A 17,349-nucleotide genomic window follows, 5' to 3' on the forward strand; every position below is an offset into this window, starting at 1 on the left:
TCGGGAAAGATTCTCTCTGCTCCGATCCCTGTAGGGACAGGAAGAACACTGGAGAGTGGGAGGGGAGGGGGCCTTTTAATCTCTCTCGTTTCCTGTCCCTACAGAGACCAATAGGACAACCTCCATGGGTGCTGTCATGGAGGGACGTCCTGGAAAAAATAGCCTTATAAAGTACTCTTCTCCAGCTCCACAAGTCACGATAGAAGTCAAGGTGGTAGCCCTTCCCTCACTCCAGACTGTAACTCCCCTGCCCTAACCCCGTCTCGATGCAGTCTAATTGACACCCGGCTCTGTCGCCGGGACCGCGCTTGTACAGGAGGCGCATGCGCAGTCGGCCTCAGTAGCAGCGCGATCCCGTCTATCGCGCGGACTCGAGCTCGATCCTGTAACTGAATTACCAGATCGCTCGAGTCCGTGCGATAGACGGGATCGCGCTGCTACTGAGGCCGACGGCGCCTGTACAATCGCGGTCCCGGCGACTGAGCCGGCTGTCAATTAGACTGCATAGAGGCGGGGTTAGGGCAGGGGAGTTACAGTCTGGAGTGAGGGAAGGGCTACCCCTTGACTTCTATCGTGACTTGTGGAGCTGGAGAAGATTACTTTATAAGGCGATTTTTTCATGCATATACATGGCAGAAAAGCTGGACAAGACTGTATGATAACACAATGAGGATGATCTATAAGGTACTTTTGATAGTTTATTAAGTGAAATGCAGGTGAAAGGTTCGCTTTAAATCAGATAGACATGGTAAAATATCATGTTTTTAAAAATCTTTTGGATCCTGGACAACCCCTTTAATGGTTCAGTATATGGTCAAAAAAAAAAAAAAAATAATTTGTGTCTCCATTTTCTGAACTCCATATTTTTCTTATTTTTCTGCTGATCATCTTGTGCAGGTGGGCTCGTTTTTTTGCAGAAAAAAATTGATGTTTTCATTGGTACCATTTTTGGGTACATATGATTTTTTGTTCATTCATTATTACACTTTATGGGGCAAGGTGACCAAAAAAATATATAAAAATAAATTGGCCGTTTTAGCACAGCTTTTATAAATTTATTTTTACAGCGTTCACCTGAGGGGTTAAGTCATATGAAATTGTTATAGAGCAGATTACGGACTTCGTAATACCCAATACAGGGCTCCAGATGGCGACCAAAATGGTCGCCAATGCGACTTAGAATTTACAAATGGCGACAACCCGCCACAGCTCTGCAGTTGAATACAGCGGCGGGCACAGGAGATTGGTTCTCTGCCCCGCCGCCGCTGATGTTCTTCTCAGCAGCGCAGTGGAGAAGGAGTCTCTCCCTCCCCCCTGTGCTGCTGCTGCCGCCTCCGCCAGTAGGAAGAGGCGGGAGGAGGAGGGGAGGGGCTGTGGCCACTGCGCCACCAATGAAGAAAACTGACCTGTAATACAAATACAGGAGGCGGGTGCCAGAATCAAATAGCCAGCACCCGACCTTTGTGACAGGGAGCTGCGATCAGCTGCAGTTGAGTTAACCCCTCAGGTACCGCACCTGAAGGGTTAACTGCCACTGATTGCAGCTCCCCGTCACAAAGGTCGGGTGCTGGCTATTTGATTCCGGCACCCGCCTCCTGCATTTGAATAAGAAACATTGGTGGCACAGTGCGCGCCCCCCCCCCCCCCCCCTTAACCCCACAGTATAAGAAACATTGGTGGCTCAGTGGGAAGTGCCAATGAGGGTAGAAAAAGAAAAAATTAACTCACCTCCTCCAGTTGATTGCGTAGCTGCCGGTCTCTGTTCTTTCTTCAGGACCTGTGGTGATGTCACTGAGCTCATCACATGGTCTATTACCATGGTGATGGATCATGTGATGCATCATGTGATGAGCACAATGACACCACAGGTCCTTTGACAGGTCCTGAAGAAAGAACAGGAGACGATCAATTGAAGGAGGTGAGTTAATTTATTATTGTTTTTTTAAACCCTCATTGGCCCTGCCCACTGAGCAACCAATGTTTATTATATTGGGGGGGCGCACTGCACCACCAATGTTTATTATATTGACTTTCTACTATGCATTCTGTATTAAAGAATGCTAATATTTTCCCTTATAACTATGTTATAAGGGAAAATAATACAGTGAATAGACTTTCATCCTAGCAACCATGCGTGCAATTTTCACGCAGCTCCATTAACTTCTATGGGGCCTGCGTTGCGTGAAAGACGCACAACATAGAGCATGCTATCATTTTCAGGCAACGCACAAGTGATGTGTGAAAATCACCGCTCATGTGCACAGCCCCATAGAAGTGAATGGGTCCAGATTTAGTGCGGGTGCATTCCGGTATTTTGAATGCCAGATCTGGCACTAATACATTCCTATGGGGAAAAATGCTGGATCCGGCATTCAGGCAAATCTTCAGTTTTTTTCGCCGGAGATAAAACTGTAGCATGCTGCGGTTTTATCTTTTGCCTGATCAGTCAAAATGACTGAACTGAAGACATCCTGAACGGATTGCTCTCCATTCAGAATGCATGGGGATATAACTGATCAGTTCTTTTCTGGTATAGAGCCCCTAGGACAGAACTCTATGCCGGAAAAGAAAACCACTAGTGTGAAAGTACCCTAAAATATTAAGTTTAAATCCCTCCCTTTCCCAATTTTACATATGATATAAATATAAACAATAAATAAAACATTACATAGCGCTGTCCAAACTATAAAATTATTAAAAAATCTCCTATGCGGCGAGCATCCGCCATTTTTTAGTCACCTTGTCACCCCAAAAAATAGGATAGGACTGTTCTATTATGGGCCGAATGTTTCATAAAATGCGAAATGCACGCAGCTTTTTTTTTTGCATGGTGTTGAGTGACGCAATACTTTATGTCGACAAAAGCAAAGCAAAATTTTGGTATTAAAACAACCCCACGCCGATCTGATCGGCGTAGCGTTGTCATGATACCAAAATTTTGATTCGGTTTCGATTTGGCAACTAAAAATTAGATTTGGCTCTTAAATTTTTCAGTTCAGGAGCCAATGGCTACTAGCTATTTTTTTTTTGTCTGGAGCACTGCAATATGTATACTTTTTCTTATTTATTTAAGTTTTACACAATAGCATTTTTTAAACTAAACAAAAAAAAAAAAACTATGTTTTAGTGTCTCCATATTCTGAGAGTCAGTTTTTTATTTTTTTTACCAATTGTCTTAGGTTCTCATTTTTTGCGGGAAGAGGTGACTGTTTGGTTTTATTTTAGGGGGCATACGCCTTTTTGATCGCTTGGTGTTGCAATTTTTGTGATGTAATTGAATGTGACAGAATTGCTCTTTTTGGCACTTTTTTTTTACGGTGTTCACCTGACGAGTTAGGGCATGTGATATTTTTTATTGAGCTGGTTGTTACGGACGCGGCGATACCTAATATGTATACTTTAATTTATTTCACTTTAACACAATAGCATTTTTGAAACAAAAAAAAAATATATATGTTTTAATTAGGGATCAACCAATATTGATTTTTTAGAGCAGATACCGATAATCTGAACTTTCAGGCCGATAATTTATACAGATATTCTGTGCATTTTCATTTTTTTTTAAAATAAAATACTACACAAATCTGCTGCAAATGAACATGTTTATTGTTAACACTTAGAAATATTTACAAAAAAAAAACTCATTTACACTAAATATTTTGGTGTTTGTTTTATTTGTAAACTTTTTTTTTTTTTTTTTTTACTAACTTTCAGACCCCTTAGGGGCTACAATCCTTGTCCTATTCACCCTGATCGATCTCTATTAGGGTGAATAGGACTTTACACTCTCCCTGCTGCTCTGTGCATAGTGCACACAGCAACATGGAGCCGACTATGGTAGCCAGAGCTTCAGTAGCGTCCTGGCTGCCATGATAACTAATCGGAGCCCCAGGCTTACACTGCTGGGGCTCCGATCAGAAGCTGCCACTGCCACCAATGATTAATACTGGGGGTCTCACTGCGCCATCAATGTTTTTAATACTGGGCTTGGGGGGGGGGGGGGGGGGGTAGCGTCTCTATGAGTGGTAGCTGCGACCCACCGCAGTTAACCGCTCAGGTGCGGCAGGGGTAAACTGCCACGGATCGCAGCTACTTGTCATAGAGGTCGGGTGCGGCTATATCCCGCCTCCTGTTGAATTTGAATGAGCGAGTTAACATCATTGGTGGCGCAGTGGCCACTGTCCCTCCCGTCCTCCTCTCATTGGTGGGAGTTGCGGCATAGGGAAGGGGGAGACACCGCTTCCTTTTACTTATTGTTTATATGCAAAATTGGGAAACTGATTTATACTTAATATTTTGGTGTTTTTTTTATTTTACTTTTTATTTAACAACCATCCCCCCCCCCCTTAGGGGCTTGAACCTGGGATATTTTCATCCCTTGTCCTATTCACCCTAATAAAGCTCTATTAGGGTGAATAGGAGCGCACGCTCTCCCTGCTGCCCTGTGCAAAGTACACAGAGCAGCAGGGAGATTAACCGATCGGAGCAGCAGGATTACACTGCTGGGCCTCCGATCAGAAGCTGCCACTGCACCACCAATGAAGAGGGGAGGGGACCCTGTGTTCACTGCCACCAATGACCAATATTGGGTGGGAGGGCACACTGCACCACCAATGTTTTTAATACTGGGGAGGGCACACTGCTCCACCAATGATAATCAACGTTTAATACAGGAAGCGGGTGTGCCGGCACAGAATCACATGGCCTATATGACAGGTAGCTGTGATCAGCAGTTAATTCCTCAAGTGCGGCACTGATCGTAGCTTCCTGTCATAGGCTGGGCACCGCCTCCTGTATTTGTATTAGACGTTAATTATCATTGGTGGCGGAGTGTGCCCGCCCCTCCTCCTCTCCTCACTGGCAGCGTGGCACAGGGGGATGGAGAGAGTGACTCCTGTGCTGCTGAGGGAACATGGCTGAGAGCAGTGTGCTCATGTTCTGTGATAGCACGCTGGATGCACCATCAGTAAGGTTAGCTGCAGATACCGACAAGATGAATATCGGCCGATAATACTGTCAACTCAGATAATCGGTTGATCCCTAGTTTATACAATTAAATCTCTCCTCTTTCTGACGTCCTCATTCACGTGGGAGATAGGGATGAGCAGATCAGTTCTAATGGATTGATTCATCTCATTGGCAGGAGCTCTTCATCGGTGAGGTATTGTCCCCACAGGAAAAGCACCCACCTGCTTGTTAACAGGTTGGGACACCTAGACTCCCCGTGTTAATCTGCTCAATTTCGGCTTTGAAAGCAGCGAAGTGAAAAATGAAGTCAGAGACAGAAATAGATTTAAATTTAGAAATTAAAAGTCTTACTGCATCTTTTCCCATAAAACTACACATCGTTCTGCTCAGCTTCTTCCGCTCTATTACATGATGCCTGCAGACTGCACAGCATTCAGTCATGACAAGTCCTTTTTAACAAAGGTTACCATAGCAGAATACTTGAAATCCCCTTTAAAGGGGTATTCCTATCAACAGTTTTCATACTTACCTGAGGCGAGTGCGACGTTCCCTTCCTGGATTCGGCTGGACGGGCTCAGTCAGCTTGATTGACGTCTTCTCCCGGCCGGGCGCTGTCTTCAACACGCCCGCGCCATGGTGACTTATTCCTGGCCTGTATAGTACAAAGCCGGCGTGCGCGTTTGCGGCTCTGTACTTTATTGGCCAGGAAGAAGTCACCATGGAGCATGCACGGTGGCGTGCGCGTTCAGGACATTGCGCAGCCCGGCCGGTGGAGAAAACCTTTAGTCTTCTGCGCAAGCACGGCCACGGGATTCGAAAGGCAAGAGGTGGCCGTAACGAGGGAAGACGAAAGACAACAATCAGGAAAGAGGGGACTTATTTTCTCAAAAAGGGTGGGAATTGGGTAATAAAATGTATTTACAAAAATAATCACTGCCAAATCCTTAACAGATTTAACAGTGATCATTGTGAAGGGAATACCCCTTTAATGACCAAATACTTTATTTACTGGCCCTGTCAATCGGGAAAAAAATAAAGTTATGACTTAGCAGGCAAAAATGAAAAATATTTTCAACACCAAGATGATAGAGACGTTTACATGGAATTAAAATGTTGATTACACCAACATCTAATCAGTGGGGTTGGGCTTCAACGCTTGGACGAGACAAGCACAATGCCATGCATTGTATAGTGGCTTTACTTGGTGCTGCAGCTCCTGCCATTCATTTAAAGGGAAACCATCACCTCCTAAAAACATCTCAAGCTGGCAGCGTGTTTGTAACCATCATTTTCTTCCTACAGGTTGAAACAAAAGCTGCAAAAAATGTTCTTTAATCCCCTGCCCAGCACGCTTCTTTAGTCAGGCTTGAAGTCACGGGGCAGCGGCCGCCTTACTCCAAGTCACGGTAACCACACACCCTTCGCTGTGATTGACAGCGCTTTGCCGAAATGTCGGCTGTCAGTCAAAGTGAAAGGGCAGAGAAGGGGGCGTGGTTACCGTGACTTGGAGCAAGGAGGCCGCTGCCCCCGTGACTTCAAGCCCAACTACAGAAGCGCACCGGGCAGGGGATTAAAAAACATTTTTACAGCTTTTGCTTCAACTACCTGCAGGAAGAAAATGATCGTTACAAACACGCTGCTGGCTACTCAGTTACTGCTGCCGACTTGGGATGTTTTTTTTTTGGCAGTGACAGGTTCCCTTTAGATAGAACTGACCTGCACAAAGGCCATGCGACTGATGGACGATTCTCCACAGGCTAAGGGCTCATTTACAGGACGGTAGAGTTTAGTGGTCCACAAAACACAGATACCGACACGTGTGTTCTGCATTTTGCAGACCGGACATGGCCAGCCCTATGACAGAAATGCCTATTCTTGTAGGACATGCTATTTTTTAAGAGGCTGCGGAACACAACTACATATGCGCACAGCACACGGTGTGCTTCCTGCATCTTTTCCGGCCCCATCGAAATGAATGGGTCTGCACGTGTGAAAGAGTTCTAAGAAAGAGAATGAAAAAATACAAAATCAGCCAAGCCACAGTTGGTCAGGGAAACGAGGCCATCACGTGGCTTGCAAACATGAATTTGGTCTAAATAAAAAGGAAATCTCCGACCAGCATCAGGGGCTTTTAATGCCCACTTGACTGGGAGTCTGAAGTGGCGTCTACACGCGTTACGGCTGCCGATAAATCTGTGGCCTAGCCCACCGGTCATATGCCGTGCTTAGGTTACTTTCACACTTGCGTTCAGAGCGGATCCGTCTGAGACGGACCCGCTCATATAATGCAGACGATGGATCCGTTCAGAACGGATCCGTCTGCATTATATTGTAAAATAAATTCTAAGTGTGAAAGTAGCTTCAGACGGATCCGTCCAGACTTTACATTGAAAGTCAATGGGGGACGGATCCGTTTAAAAATTGCACCATATTGTGTCACCTTCAAACGGATCCGCCCCCATTGACTTCCATTGTAAGTCTGGACAGATCCCTTTGCCTCCGCACGGCCAGGCGGACATCTGAACGCTGCAAGCTGCGTTCAGGTGTCCGCCTGCTGAGCGGAGCGGATCCCAAACGCTGCCAGACTGATGCATTCTGAGCGGATCCGCATCCACTCAGAATGCATTAGGGCAGTACGGATGCGTTTAGGGCCGCTTGTGAGAGCCTTCAAACGGAACTCACAAGCAGAGCCCCGAACGCTAATGTGAAAGTAGCCCAATACATGTCATCTGTGAGGCCAGCAGCAATGACAAACTATCTTTATCCTTTGGACCCTGCTTGGCAACGTGAAAGGGGCTCCCTAGCCTCTGAGAAGCACTTTGATCATCAAAAAAAGTGTTGTACATCAGAAATTTGTCATGTAAACAATTCTGTAGTTTATTTAAAATTAGCCAAAAAGAAAGTAACAATAGTTTTTCTCCAAAACAGTTCATACGATTACAGGTTTAATATTTTTTAAACCGAGTCCTCTGTCCAGATCATTACTACAATAAGTCACTGGTTTCAAAACACTTCCAAACAGGGTTGGTGTAAAGTTCCCAGCAGCATGTGACTGCTCATCAGCAAGTGCATATCATTACACGTGGTTATACAACAGGGAGAGGGCGGCACTTCCCGAGTATTACAGTAACACGCGGCAGTCTACCCTTACTAGACAACACAAAACCAGACGCTAAACAATGCATTCACATTTGTCAGACTTTTCTAATCCCATTCACAGGAACAGGTCTGCGAATTTACAGCATGGTTTTCCACCACAGAAATAAGTGGCACGTCACTTATACAGATGAGCGAGGCGAGCTTCAGATGCTACATGCGTAGCCGCTTCACTAAATAATTTGTTATAATACTGTACGATGATAAGTCACTGTACAGTATTAGAACATATGGGCTCTGATGAGCTAAAGTTATTCATGAAGTCGCACGAGAAAACCACTTCAAAACAACTTGGAAATGAACTCGAGCTTCGGTTCCGAGTGGCACCTTAGTCATGTGACCGCCAGGACTAACCGCTCTCCTGCCAGGAGAAGACAGAAGCAGTAATAAACCGCTTGTCTTCTCCTCAGGGTCTCCGCCGTGTCTCACACCCGGGACATGACCTGCTCCTGCTGATCAGCGCTGGGATTAAAGCGCTGCCGGAACGTTTATTATACATACTATATGCGCAGATAGGACGTATATATCCAGTGGGCACCAACAAAGCCAATCCTGTGTCATGAATATGACAGGTGGCAGTTCAACAAACTATCATCTGAAACCAAACAGCCGCAGTCAATAGTTTCGATAAGGCGATAGCCATACCTATGGTGGGAGCGGACGACCGTTCAACAAGCCATAAAGGCAGAGTCTACGTGTAATACAACTAGGGATGAGTGAACTTGTGTTTCAAGTTCGGGTTATCTAAGAATTTGGTTATGTTACCACGAACCGTCACTTACCATAACTTATGGTTCGTGGTAGCGGAATCCATAACGGAACCGCCAATATGGTGTGTGAATTAGGTAATTTTTCATGTAATGATCATTCAGCAAACAATTGTTCAACTGCCATCTGTCTAATGCAGGCATGTCAAACTCGCGGCCCTCCAGCTGTTGCAAAACTACAACTCCCAGCATGCCTGGACAGCCTACAGGTATCAGCCTACAGCAGGGCATTGTGGGAGTTGTAGTTTTACAACAGCTGGAGGGCCGCAGTTTGACATGCCTGGTCTAATGTGTATGGGGGGAGGGTGGGGTGCTAGGTTTATAAATCATCCCCTACATACAACTAGCTGATTGCTGGGGGTCCAACTGCTGGGACCCCATCAACCTTCAGAACAAATGTCCCATTTCTCCACTATGATGGAGTGGCAGGACAAGCATGCGCCCTGCTGCACCATTCACTCTCTATGGGAGCGGAGATAGCCAAACACTGGAATGGAACCCTGTTCTCGGGACGGGTGAGGATCCAGCAGTCGGAGACCCAGCTTCAGTTAGTTATCCCTTACCCTAACAAATTTGGCACAACCACTTAAATGATTAACCCCCTAAAATGACAACAGGGCTAAACATCACATGGATGTGAGGTAGTGCAAGCTACAGCAAAAATCTAAGGGTCAGCCTCTGATTACTGCTGCGTTAAATATTTTGCCATGTGAACATACCTTTAAGGGCTCATGCACGTGACCATATGCCCTCCAAGACATACGGTCAGTGAGCGCGCCATATGTCCCGGAGTGGCATACATCATGCGCACAGCATCATAGTTTACTATGATACTATGCACATCGGGCCGCCTGCGGGAGTATTGTCCTGCACTCATAAGATCATATGAGTGCAGAACAATAGTCCCGTGGGTGGCTCAATGTAACCTATGATGCGGTGTGCTCCCATTCGCACGATGTATGCCGCTCCGGGACATATGGCCTGCTCATAGACTGTCTCAGAGGGCATACGGTTGTGCGCATGAGCCCTAAGGCTCTGTTCACTGTGTTTTTCCCCTACCTTTAGTGTACATGCCAGGAAAGCTCCCATTGAATATGCTGACCATATCCATAGGCCCTGATTAAAGGGGTTGTCCAAGTTATTTTTTTATTGCTTACCTATCCTCAGGATAGGTCATCAATATCAAATCGGCAGAGGTCCGACACCCCCGCCGATCAGCTGTTTGAAGAGAAGGCGTGCCAGTGCTGCCGCCTCCTCTTTGTTTACCTGCTCGCCGTCGCATCTGCAGGGGTGAGCAGGTGTAATTACACCCAAGCCATCCCATTCATTCCAATGCTGATCGACAGGGGTGTCAGGAGTTGGATCCCTGACAATCTGATATAGATGACCTATCCTGAAGATTTGGCACATCTAGGTTTAGAGAAATGATCTGCGCCCAAGTTCCAGCAAATGGAGGAGGCTTTGCAGGAATAGCGACATGGTCCAATATATGTGGTATTTAGCAACATGGTTATAAGGGAAAATAATAGCATTCTGAATACAGAATGCATAGTAAAATAGGGCAGGAGGGGTTAAAAATATATATATATGTAACTCGCCGTAATCCACTTGTTCGTGCAGCCGGCAACTCCTGTCTTGTTTTGTGAAGAACAGGAACTTTGATGATGCCACTACGTTCATCACATGGTCCGTCACATGATCCATCACCATGGTTCGTGCAGATGTCGGCTGCACGAACAAGTGGATTAAGGAGAGTTCAATTATTATTTTTTTAACCCCTCCTGCCCTATTTTACTATGCATTCTGTATTCAGAATGCTATTATTTTCCCTTATAACCATGTTATAAGGGAAAATACAATCTACACAACCTTGAACCCAAACCTGAACTTCTGTGAAGAAGTTCAGTTCTGGGTACCACAGTCAGTTTTTTATCACGCGCGTGCAAAACGCATTGCACACGCACGATAAGAACTGAGCAACGGAACGCAATCGCAGTCAAAACTGACTGCAATTGCTTTCCTACTCGCGCGGGTTTGCCGCAATACACCAGGACACGCTCGTCTGCAAGGGACCTAAATCAGCCCCCAGTGTGCACAAGCCATTATGTAAACTCTGAAGTTGTACAATCAGACATTTAGGTTGTTGCTCTGCTCGTCGTCCCAGCTTATATACCTGGAATACAGATATGACAAGGAATCACAATGTGGGTAAACTAAAAAACTGTTATAACATTAGGCCACGCTCACATTTGCACAAGTTATTTCCATTCTAATCAGTAGAGGAACAGAACAAAAAAAAAAATACAGAAGTACCAGATTCAGCAAAAAAACAACGGAGCCAGACAGACCCCACTGACTATAATGGGATCTGTTTGATTTCTGCTTTTTAAGAGGAGAAAAAAAAAAGTCCTGCGTGAATGACTTTTGCCCACCATTTTCCACAACCTGCAGCAGAGGCACTGAATGGAGCCTTCCGGGCAGATATGAACAAGCCCTTTGACAGTATTGATACTACTAGCAATGAGCTCTTCACCTGTGAAGGGTTGTCACCGGTGCGGAAGAGGCGCACCGCCACATGACTGACGGCGCTGGATATCTCACCCTGCACAGAGGCTCTGCTTCCACTACCAGAGCAGCGACTGTGCGTGTGCCACTGCACTTCTGGATAGCGGCAGGAACAGTGGCTGTTTCAGAAGCAGAGCCCCTGCGTTTGTGCTACTATTCTGGGAAATGGCAGAGGAATAAAATGGTCAGTGTCAGGCAACATGTCCAGCCCTGTTAATCAAGAGGCAGGGGGAGCTTCAAGAGAAGGGAAAGTCTACCAAAAGGTGAAGAACTTGTCGATGAGAAACTGATTCATATGAAATTGGTTCACTCATCCATTCTTTACTCTGCAGCTCTTTCTACTAAAACCCTATTGCAGACAAGATGGTAATTTCTAGTGATGGGAGTGAGAAAATTGTTAACTGCACAAGGAAGATATCTGGAGCGGCAGTTTAAAGCCACGACGGCACCAAGATCTTCAGCACTGCTTCCTACTGAAAGGGAGGCAGAAAGGACGCGGCCACTGGTGGAATTTTGTCACTGGTGTCTGTCAAAATTCTGCAGGAAAAAAATGCTGTGAACAGGACCTAGGCCTCATTCAATGGTGTACTCCTCCAGCAGAAACCACACCAAGAGAGGACATGTCCTTTCATGGTGAGGACTGTAAAACCACACGGAAATAAACTGTGGCCGCATGAATGGAATAGTGAACTTCCAGTGATGTTAATGGGAGGCGTGCACAAAAAAACTCTGCATGAACTCACCCTAAACTCTTAGGTATAAGTACACACGTGGAAAACACATTCTATATGCAAAGAGGTATCTCCCAAGGAAGAACCATCTGGTCAGCGCCACATATTGCACTAGTAAGATTGTTCTCTTTCCTTGGTAGATAGCTCTTTGCATATGTTTCCCATGGAGCATTGCCAGTAAGTGTCCATACCATGAAGCATGTCCATATAGGACTGGTCACATCACCCTCACCTACTGTGTCCTTCATCCATACTTTGTAGATTGTAGGCCCTCTCTCCTTCTGTAACTCATCTGGTTCATGCTTAGTGCAATTGTCAGTATCATGTATGCGCACCCCTTATATGTACAGTGCTATGGAATGAATGGTGCTTTAATAAATTATTACTCAAGGCATCACACTGAGCCAGCCAGAATCCTACTCTTTAGGTTACATTTACATGACCGTATGTGTTTCGCGGATCCCGGGGAAAAAAAACAAACAAACACCCGTATGGAATTTTTTTGTGGATCCATTGCAACAATGCCTATCCTTGTCCACAAAACAGACAAGAATAGGATAGGTTATATTTTCATCAGCTAAGAGGCCGGATCTCTGCAGCCTCTTCCTAGGCCTGTAAAGGCTAACCTCCCAAGATCCCCACTTGCTTGGCTCTTTACAGAACTCCATAGAAATGAATGGAGCATGCTGGGAGTTGTAGTTTCACCTCAGCTGGCGTGCTGGAGGTCAGCCATTACTATAGCAGCTGGGCCATGTGATGTCACCAAGCCTAGTTGCAGTTCAGCCCCATTGAAGTGAAGGTGGCTAAGCTGCGATACTAAGCACAGCCTGAGTACACTCCGGAGAGCGCAGCAGCACCCTGTGACAGCTGTCCCGGTACCCTTGCTGATGTGATAACGAATACCTATTTGAGGATAGGTCATCGTTATGTTTACCCGGATAAGACCTCATGCACACAGCTGTTGCCTGGCAGTGCCAGTATTGTGGCCCGCAAACAGCGGCCGTGTGAAGCCATCTCACAGATGTGGACCCATTCACTTGAGGCACAGATCAGAAGACCATGTTTTTTCTGCCCGTGCATCTGCACAGAAAAAAAGTAGTGCCTGCACTTTTTTTGTTGTGGTGCAGACTGTTGGATGGGATCGCAGACCACATTCAAGGGAATTGGTCAGAATCTGCAGACGGCGGCCATATGGTTGGTGCCCGGGCACTGGGGACCGCAATTTGTAGTCTGTAGCGCAGGCATGGTCACGTGCATGATGCCTAACCCATTTGAGGAGATTCAGCACCCTGGCTAAGACAAGAGGTCCACTACAAAAGCATAAAACTCAATACTAATTGACTACTGGCCAAACACATACAGCCCTCAAAGTGAAACTAGTTTCAAAGTCAACACAGAACCAAACGAAGTGCACACTGGCTTGAATGAGCAAGGAATCGAGAGTGAAAGCTATCCCGTCACAAGTGACAACTACTACCGGCACATGACAAATTACTCTGTTCTACATACCCACACCTTCCTAAGGTCAGGACTCTAGGTATCTATGGTGCACTGTATGCAGAAACCCAGAACATTAAGCCACATTAGAAGAGATGATCAAGTTCCCCTTCACCACAGGACACACTGGACCTTCATGCACCTTGGGTCCAGTACAGGTAATATCTGACCTGCCAGACTGACTACCAGTCCTGAGCACATAAATCTTCCTGCCATGATCAGTATCCCCAGGATGAAACCCCATAGAGCCTGCATGCATCTATCAGTTGAAGGTTTGCTGCAGTCTCATGCACTGTCAGCTAACACACAGGTTTATATCCTGATCTGATGGCTTGCTACAGTTTGAAGTGGACTGGATAGTAGTAGTCTCCTCTACTGAACAGCACATGGTCTGCAGGGGGCTGGAGAAGTGGTTTCCGGTCCCTGACAGCAAGCAGAGGTCTCTAAATCGTAAGGTATGGAATGGCCAATTGCAGGAGGAGGCAGACTGGCTAGGATCGGGGGAGCAAGGCCCACAGGCGGCGGGTGACAGCGGCAGTGCGGCCTGGCGTCTCCCTCACACAGAGCGGCCTCTCCCTGCCCCTCCCTCCTCCACAGCACGTGACGCGCGCGGAGCTCTCCACACACTGAGCAACATTTCTGGAAATTTCCACTCCGCCAACAACTCGTCAAACCCCGGGCTCACGAGCGAGGCGCTCGCGGCTGCCCCTGCCTGCACCCAGCGGCGGCTCCAGGAAAGCCCCCTAGAAGCCTGAGGCCTACAGTGGGGGCAGCACATCCCCAGCTTACATCCATGTGGGCCGGATATTTAAGTCATAGAAAAATACACGAGGGTTAAAATACACGAGGGTTATCCCCCTCCCCCCAATAAGACGCGATTACTGACGAGCTATAAAGTAGTACTTACCCCCGACGAGTACTTACCACACGTGGGGGCAGACAAATTACCACAACTCTGTGTACGGAGCGGTACACACCCCCTCAGTCACGTACACACACAACATGGGGCAGATACAAGCGGGCCACAGCCACTTACCGAGAGCGGGAGCTGCCTCTTCCTCAGCCGCGGGGGGGATAGAAGGGGAGATAATCCAGCGACACCCGGCAGAATCAGCCCCCGACCAGCGCACATAGAACTAGCACGGAGCGGCGAGTCTCCCCTCAGGGAAGGCTAATGGTACAACGTGCGGGGAGGTTACGGGTGGGCACGGGCTCGCAGTCCGCCCTTGGGCTCCAATGAATGGAGAGGAGAAGGGGGGAGTTTCCAGGCCTCAAGCCTTACACACACACAGTCAGTTCAGAGCGGGGAGGTGTAATGAATGGCACAGAATCTCTCCGGGGCCCCTAACACTTTATACCACAGGCTTTCCAGGCGACTGACTGCAAGGCGGGATCTGTTTTTCAAGTTTCTCGCCGTCACTGAGACGCGGCGGACGAGGGAGCGGGTAGGTAAGCTGAGAGAGGCGCTTCTTCTGCTCTAGTGCCACACACTCGCAACCGGCTGAAACCGGTTCAGACTGGGACATTCCATCTCCGTTTAGTTCTCAAGCCCATGGCGCCGCCGAGCGTTTGGAAACCCGTGTAACTCCGCCCCTATCGCCAGCTCATTGGCCAGAAGCCTAATGAGCGCTGAGCTGACTGGTTATCACCTGAGTCCATCAACTTACTCATCGTCACGCCCTCTTTCTATTCTTTTTTTTTTTTTTTCTTCAGCTCATTGCCGCGAAGAGACTATGGACGAGGCTGCGATGACGTATGGTTTGATCTGGTCTCCTATTGGCTGCGCTTAGACGTCAGTCATGGGACAGGGTTTGGTTACCGTAGAAACAGAACCTTTTTACCCGCCAGTATCTGTGCTAGTCGAGTGTTTGGTACCCAGTGGGTTTACTGCTAGTAGGAGCACTTACTGACTTTACCTGACTCTTAACTTGTCCCTGTACCGGCGGGGACTGGTTGGCTGAAGGGGAATGGCCGTTTTAGGGAAAGGTTTGGTTGCCGTGGAAACGGTCCTTTCCTCTGCGGCTGTATGGGCTCTACAGTTGCTGATCATGTGAAGCTTTTGGCGCCCAATCGCTCAGGTGTTCTCACCCCCTTCAGTTTATGTTCCTTGTGCTTCACTGCAATGTAGGATTAGATTTAGTCCTGGTGAGTTTAGCAGTAGCAATAATTTGTAGCTACAATCCGTATAAACTGTATAGCACTAGTCCAGTCCATTCTTCATTGACATCACTATAAGGGTCCAGTCACACGTCCGTGTGTTTTGTGGATCCGTAAAACACGGACATTGGCAATTGCGAACAAAAATAGGATATTTTTTTTTCTGGTCCGCAATTCCGGATGCGGGCAGCACATTGTGCTGCCCCATAGAAGTAAATGGGTCCGCAATTCCGTTCCGCAAAATGTGGAACGAAATTACGGACATGTGAATGGAGCCTAAGGGTATGTTCACACAGCAGGATTTGAACCTGTCAGAATCTCTTTGGTTTTCACTTTGGATTAGGGTACTTTCACACTTGTGTTGCTGGATCAAACAGATGCCATTTGTGGGCAGATCCATCTCACAAATGTGTTGCAATACCGGATCCATCTCTCGGGTTGTTATCCAGAAAAACTGATCCAGTATTTATCTTTTTCACTTTTTTTTAAAGGTCTGCGCATGCACAGACTGCAAAACCGGATCCGTCTTTCTAGAACACTTGGGGCCGGCATTAATGCATTTCAATGTAAAATAATGCCGATTCCAGCAAGTGTTTCCGTCCAAAGACCATACAGTGACTGAACTGATGCATCCTGAACGGATTGCTCTCCATTCAGAATGCATTAGGACAAAACTGATCAGTTTTTTTACGGTATTGAGCCCCTGTGACTGATCTCGATACCAGAAGAAAAGTGTGAAAGTACGCTTAGTTGTATTGCATGGAGCAAGACCAGGAGCGAAGACCTGCCATAGTTTCCAGTTGGGTCTGGGCAGTGTTAAGAAGGGACAAGTGCCTTCTTGGCGCAGCCATGGCTTTAGACCACCTGCTGTATTAACGGCAGCTCTAGAGGCTGACACTACTGCGCGGACGCCACCGCAATTTTACTTTAATTCTGGCAGCGTAAAGCACGTATGGCTGCCGGGCTGGTCGTGTGATGGCCATAGTACCAGGAGAGAACACTTCTCCGCTGACCCCGGACTCCTAGCATCATATTGATTGATGAAGCTGTGAGTTCCTGCCCAACCGCATGTCTATTGTACATAATGGTGTGTGTACAGTAGACCTGCAGTCAGACAGGAATTCACAGCATCATAAATCATTATGATGCTGTCAGTTCTAGTCAGAGCACCAGTGTTCAGTCTGGAAAATGCAGCCATTGCATGGAGTGTGTTTCTGGGACTGGCCATGACCATGTGAAACTGGCCTTAGCTCATGGATGGCTAGAGAAGAAATCCCACCATGAGCTGTGCAAGAGATTTGCCAGCTCATCTGGGAGGTCTCCACTTGTTACGTGAACTTCCTTGACGTTTCAGGAGAGTTGGCAACGTATGCGCTAGATGGAAGGGGCAGTGGAGCTTGGAATATACATGCTGACTCTGCTTGGACCCACCAGCCCATGGCTTTTATAGTGTTTTAATGGTTGTTCTTTTAGAGACCAGTAGATGGGCACTTTCCTACCACTGGGCA

General features: G+C 46.9%; 1 protein-coding gene across 1 annotated transcript in view; it reads right to left on the reverse strand.

The window, feature by feature from the left end:
* XPO1 (exportin 1) overlaps positions 1–15,260 on the reverse strand; it is an 82,992-nt gene extending 67,732 nt beyond the window's left edge. The window contains exon 1 of the mRNA XM_044289459.1: positions 14,721–15,260. The gene's annotated coding sequence lies outside the window, so the exon portion shown is untranslated. The remainder of the gene's footprint in view (positions 1–14,720) is intronic.
* Positions 15,261–17,349: the final 2,089 nt, after the last annotated feature.

Source organism: Bufo gargarizans, chromosome 4 (assembly GCF_014858855.1).
Source record: "Bufo gargarizans isolate SCDJY-AF-19 chromosome 4, ASM1485885v1, whole genome shotgun sequence".
NCBI classification, from domain to species: Eukaryota; Metazoa; Chordata; class Amphibia; order Anura; family Bufonidae; genus Bufo; species Bufo gargarizans.